The sequence below is a fragment of the Herpailurus yagouaroundi genome, unplaced genomic scaffold (assembly GCF_014898765.1).
Source record: "Herpailurus yagouaroundi ecotype Mexico unplaced genomic scaffold, PumYag 188, whole genome shotgun sequence".
Classification (NCBI taxonomy): domain Eukaryota; kingdom Metazoa; phylum Chordata; class Mammalia; order Carnivora; family Felidae; genus Herpailurus; species Herpailurus yagouaroundi.
The window spans coordinates 34,002,717-34,009,111 of NW_024412419.1; positions in this window are offsets into that span (position 1 = coordinate 34,002,717).

Here is a 6,395-nt window from a genome sequence, read left to right on the forward strand (position 1 = left end):
GTGGGGGCTTCTTTGTCTTGAGATTCCTTTTGAACTGCAAAGGGCAGTGTTCAGGAATCACAGTGAAATTGTCTCTTTCTTCTTTGTTTGGTTTTTGTTGTTGTTGTTTGTTTTCTAATTTTTTTAAATGTTTATTCTTTTTTGACATGGAGAGAGCACAAGCTGGGGAGGGGCAGAGAGAGAGGGAGACAGAATCTGAAACAGGCTCCAGGCTCTGAGCTGTCAGCACAGAGTCCGATGTGGGGCTCGAACCCACCAATGGCAAGATCATGACCTGAGTGAAGGTCGGATGCTTAACTGACTGAGCCACCCAGGTGCCCCTGTTGGTTTTTGAGGGGGGGATTTATTATTCACACTGCCCTCAATAAATAGAGGGTGTGGAGAATGTATAGAAATTTGAGTTGGACAGGTACTAACTCATTTATCAGGGGAGAACTCCAAACTTCATACCCATATCCAAGGAAGGAAAGCTGTTTCCACAGAAAAGGGTGAGACACAGGGGTTGAGTCTACATCAAACTGAGAAAATGCCAATGATTAATACTCGTGGGGAAATAGAACAGAATAAAATCAATATTTCCCTGAAGAAACCATGTTTGAAGAGAGGGAGACATTAGAATTTGATCATCAATTGGCATGCCATAGCTTCGTTTGTTTTTCAGAGTAACTCTTAGATGATACATTATTTGCATTTCACCCACTGAATACTGGAAAGATGAAGAATTGTTCCCCAAATCACAGAGCCAGAAGGGGAAACAGTGAGGTGTGCTGGGCTCTGAGCCCTTTGCCCCATCTACTGTAGCACACTATCCAAACTAAGAAGCAATGTATGTGTACAAACAAAAAGATGTTTAGGTATCGCTACATAAGTTCTTTAAGCAGAGATATACCATCTTTGTTAAGCTGTCTAATCGTTCATTTAACATATATTTATTGGGAGTACAATACGATGTACCTGGGTATATAATAATAACACATAGACAAAATACAGCTTTAAAAACACACACGGCATTAGAAGGAAAAATATGGGGTGAACAGATAATCATTACTGTGATGGACTTTCTGAGAGAATATTCCTCTATGGTATAGAAGGTGCATGGTGCCCCATCTCATCTGTAGGTTTCTATAACATGGGAACATGGGGGTGAAATCACACGGTCTGCTGTCACTACTGTATTTTTTAAACTTTACTGAAAATATTAGCTAATAAGTTAGCCAGAAATTAGGAAAGGAGGAGATTAAACTGTCTCTCTGCACTTGAAATTATTCTAATACTGAAAGCCTACCATAGAACCCAGTGGAAAACCACACAAACAACACGAAAATGCAGTAAGTAGGATATAACATCAAAAGAATCAATACAATTCATTATATAAAACAGAAACCGCTTCAATGGGGTAAGGTAAAAGAAAAACGTCCTCATTTATGATAGCAACATCCTGATTTAAAAAAAAAATGGTAATATGCTTAGCAAGAAAAGCACAAGACCCATATGGAGAAAATGTTTAACATACCCCCATAAAAAAAGAAAAGCAGAAACAAATGCAGATACAGATTATGTTCTGATAGAAAGTCTTAAAATACAAAGATGCCAGTTTTCTCTGAGTTCATTTATAGTTCTAACATGATTCAAATAAGAGAACAGCACTTTCTTTTCTTTTTTGCAAATAATCAAGGTGATTCGAAAGATCAGTAGGAAAATAATAATAATAGTGAGGAAACTATGAAAATGAAGATCAGAGAAATAGGTTTAGTTGTACCATTTATTAACATAATTATAAAGTAGAGGTGGCTGAGTGGCTCAGTTAACCGTCCAACTCTTGATCTCACAGTTTGTAAGTTCAAGCCCCGCATTGGGCTCTGTGCTGGCAGTTCAGAGCCACCTTGGGATTCTCTCTCTCCCTTTCTCTGCCCCTCTCCCATTCTCTCCTCTCTCTCAAAATATAGAAATAAGCTTTAAAAATAATAAAATAATGATAAAGTCTAAATAAATAAGATTATGGCCATGTCTCATGAACAGACATGAAAACAAAAGGAATAAAATAGAAATTCCAGAATTTGATCCAAGTGCATTTAGGAATCTGACTTATGAAAGGCACCATATATATCAGTGAAGTTAATTCAATAGTTAATTCAATAAATGATCTAAGGAAAACTGGACAGTCATCTAGACATAGGCAGATTCATCTAATGGATTAAAGTTGCAAATGTAAAAAATAAAACCATAAAGCAAGACCATAAAATAATGCATTCTTAACGACGGAGCAAGAATAATATTTGTCATTTTGACCAAAAATCCAGGGGCCTTTAAAATGTGTACATTCAAGTAATTTTAAAAAGGACCTCTGCATGCCTTAAACAAACAAAAGAAAAGCAAGACACATCAAAAATAACAGGAGCAAAGAAAAATAGACATTGGTATGTTTTGAATTGATACTACCTATGAAGGGGTAATTTCTGATAGATGGGTAATCTCAAAAGCTTTAAGAAAAAGATCAGGCTCACATTAGAAAAATAAGCAAAGGGAGTCAGTTAGAGAGTTCAGTAAAAAGGAAATACAAATAGGTCTAAAAACTAACCCAGGTAATGGCAATTCTATCCTTCCAGTTGCTGAGGCCAGAAAACCTGGAGGAATAATTTACCCCTTTCGGTCCCTTGCATCACATATCCAAAACTTCAGAAAGTTTTGTTTGCTGTATCTTCAAAATGTATCCAGAACCTGACAACCCAGGTCCTCCATTACCACCCTGAGCCAAGTAGCCGCCATCTCAACAGGACCGCTGCCTTAGTCTGACTGGCCTTTCCGCATCCACCCTTGCTCTGTGTGGTCCATTTTCATAGCAACTAGAAGAATCCTTGTAAAATACGTGTCATGCCCCTCGTTTGCTCAAATTCCTCAATGGCTTTCCATTTCTTCCAGAATGAAAGACAAGATCCCTTAAGTTGTTTACAAAGCCCTGTGCACTGTGGCTTTCCATTCTCTCCCTGACAGCCTCTTCCACTCTTCCCCTCTCTGATGCTGCTCCAGTCACACTGAACTCCTGGATATTCTTCCACAATGCCAGATATTCTCGCTTCTTGAGGATTTGGGGCTGGTTATTCCTTCTCCCTGGAACTCACTTTCTCCAGATATCTCATTCGGCCACTCCCTCATCTTCAAGTTTTTGCACATATGTAATTCTGTCAACAAAATCTTATATTGACTCTCATTCCCCCTTCACCTTATTCTATTTTTATTTCTTCATAACTATCACCATCCAATATGCTATATGATTTGCATATATGAATATACATATAGTCACACGCATAGATGATTTTTTTCTGTTCAGTGCACTTTTATATTCCCATTGCCTAGAATCAGGCTGATACATAGTAGAGACTCAGTACATATCTGTTCAACAAATAAATTTAATGATGCTCCTAGTCTTACAGAGAAAGGTAAATTAAAATTCCAACGAGATGCCGTTTCACATAACGAATTGGCAAAAATCTGAAGTTGGTAAGATGCTGTGGAAGCATACTCTCATAAATTACTGGTGGGAGTATGAAATGGTACAAACCATATGGAGGGAAATTTGGCAATATCTCTAAAAATATACTGGTACATGTCCTTTGGCATAGCAAGTTAAATACCAGTTACACAAGGACAACATGACATATGTTCAGGTTATTCACTTTCATGTTGCTGTTAAAAATAAAAAAAAAAATAACAGAAACAAAACTAAATATTAATTGATAAAGGACTGGTTGAACAAATTATGATACGTTAATACACTAGAATACTACATGGCTGGAAAAAATAGTAGTTCTCTGTGCAGGGATTTGAAAAGCTTTCCAAAGTATCTTGCTAAACTTTAAAGGAGAGAGCAGCGTGTACAGTAATCTACCATTCCTGTAGTAAGGGAAACTAAGCAAATACATATTTACATATTTTTTTTTACCTATCAAATATGGAAAGACGCAGAAGGAATTAACTGCTATTTGTAGAATAGAAGTAGTAGGAAAAGGAAAGTGGAGAATAAAAGTGAAAAAGAGACATTACTCTTCACATTTTGATTTTTTTTTTTTGGAGTTTTGAACCATGTTAAAGATGATATATTTAAAACACTGAATATATAAACTGATTTTAAAATTAATACAAGATAGTCTAGACTATAAACCACAAAAGAAGAATAGATAAAAGGACTGACTTTTCAGTCAGTCTGAAGAGTAACATACGAGCACCAGTTTTCTTCAGAACTTAAACATTTGTTAAACTTTTCAGAGTAGACTGCAGAAAATCAATATGTAAATGGATGAACTCAGCCATATGGAAAAACACCCACCTAAGTAATTATTTCTTAGAAATAAGCAGTCCTAATCAAAAGATGAGGGTGTAGTTTCTATCAAAATATGACTACATTAGCATGTTTAAATTGTGACTAAGACAATGCTATTAATAAATTGAAAGGGAAGGATCGCCAGGTTGACTAGAAACAGAAATGCCAGAGTCAGAAAGAGAAGCTGGCAGTTTATTCCTCAGCGTCTCATGGGCGAGGGCCCCTGGACAATGGTCACTAGCTTACGGTCTGCTTAGGATATTTACTGTTATGGACATGGATGCAACAGACTATTAAAATCTGATGTCAAAATCCATTGAAAGTATCCCACTTCACTGCCTTACTTTAATTAAAAACAGTCTTCTAATTATTATCAGATGCAGCTTTCAGAGAGTAAATAAAAAGATAAGCCTCACGTGAACATTTCATTCTATTTTTTTCGGTGGAAATCAATACATGTGCATTTTGTTCTCTTTGATATTTTGGTGAATGTAAATCTGTCTCCTTGTCTTAGATTATCTTAGGGATACCAACAAATGCTACGAAGCCTATGGAACTGAAGGCTAGGGGCAGAACTGATGTCATATCACAAAGGTGCCGCCAGAAGGTATTGTCTGAAAGACCAGCCAGTGACATTACTGATATCACCTTCTAGTATTATACTTCTCCTACTACAATGATAAAACCAAAGGAACACAGGATAGGAAGAATGAGGTGACCGAATTAACTCCCAGTATGTCCCAGTTGTTTTTAATGTTATTAGGATGAACATGTGGGAAAAGTTTTTTGTTTCCCAGGATAACAGACACCATGGTGTAAGTGAAAAAAGATAAAAGATTATCTCTTACTTCATTAATATAGAACAATCATGAAATGCACCATCAATTAATTACCAGGTAGGGCACCTTTCATAAAAAACTGAAAAAAACTGAATTCCCTCCTCAATTACTGTGCAAATAAACATTGATAAGAGCTCCCATGTCTCTTTCTGTTAATGATCACTCATGCAAGGAGAGTATGCCATTAGGAAAAAAAAACAACAACAACAACAAACAACACCTCCCACACAGTATCACATTTTCTTTTCAAAGTATGGATATGGTGACTAATAGGTTTTTTATTTTTAAAAAAAAAATTTTTTTTTTCAACGTTTTTATTTATTTTTGGGACAGAGAGAGACAGAGCATGAACGGGGGAGGGGCAGAGAGAGAGGGAGACACAGAATTGGAAACAGGCTCCAGGCTCCGAGCCATCAGCCCAGAGCCTGACGCGGGGCTGGAACTCACGGACCGCGAGATCGTGACCTGGCTGAAGCTGGACGCTTAACCGACTGCGCCACCCAGGCGCCCCTAATAGGTTTTTTAAGTATAGAATTATGGAGGGAGAAAACTTAACATAGTTCTAGAAGCTCCTGGTCCCCATTATTCAAATGATTTTTAAGGGATTTTATTTTATTTATGTTAAACCACTTCCTATCAAACTTTTGCCCATAAGAATTTTTCTTTCTTGCCTCATATGTTGGATTTTTAAGAGAATCAAGTATTTGTTGAATACTAGAGAATGGATAGAGTAAGAGCCCCAGGAGACCTCTGTGCCGAACTCCTCTGTCCCTTAAAGCTACTTGACCTACTTGGGCCTATGATCTCTTCTTCCTCCCAAACTGTGACCTACTGACTATTGCATACCTTTCGTTTTTTTGGGGTTTTTTTGTTTTGTTTTGTTTTGTTTTCTTTCCATCATTCTTATTCTACTTAATTACTCATTGCTGTAGACAAAAGATGCTACCTTAAATACTATGTGGAGAATTAAATGAATAGTTGTAAAGCATATTAGGAGGTGCTCCTTATTTATTTTCTGTACTGGTAAGTACTTCACAAATATTACCTTGTACAGGACTCAAAACCAGCTTCTGTATCCCTGTATTGCGGAGGAGAATATCAGCAATCACTTTTGATCTCATAGTTAGCAAGAGGCAAGGCCATGTTTAGAACTCATCTCTTTTCTCTTTCTTTCTTTTTCTTTCTTTCTTTCTTTCTTTCTTTCTTTCTTTCTTTCTTTCTTTCTTTCTTTCTTTCTT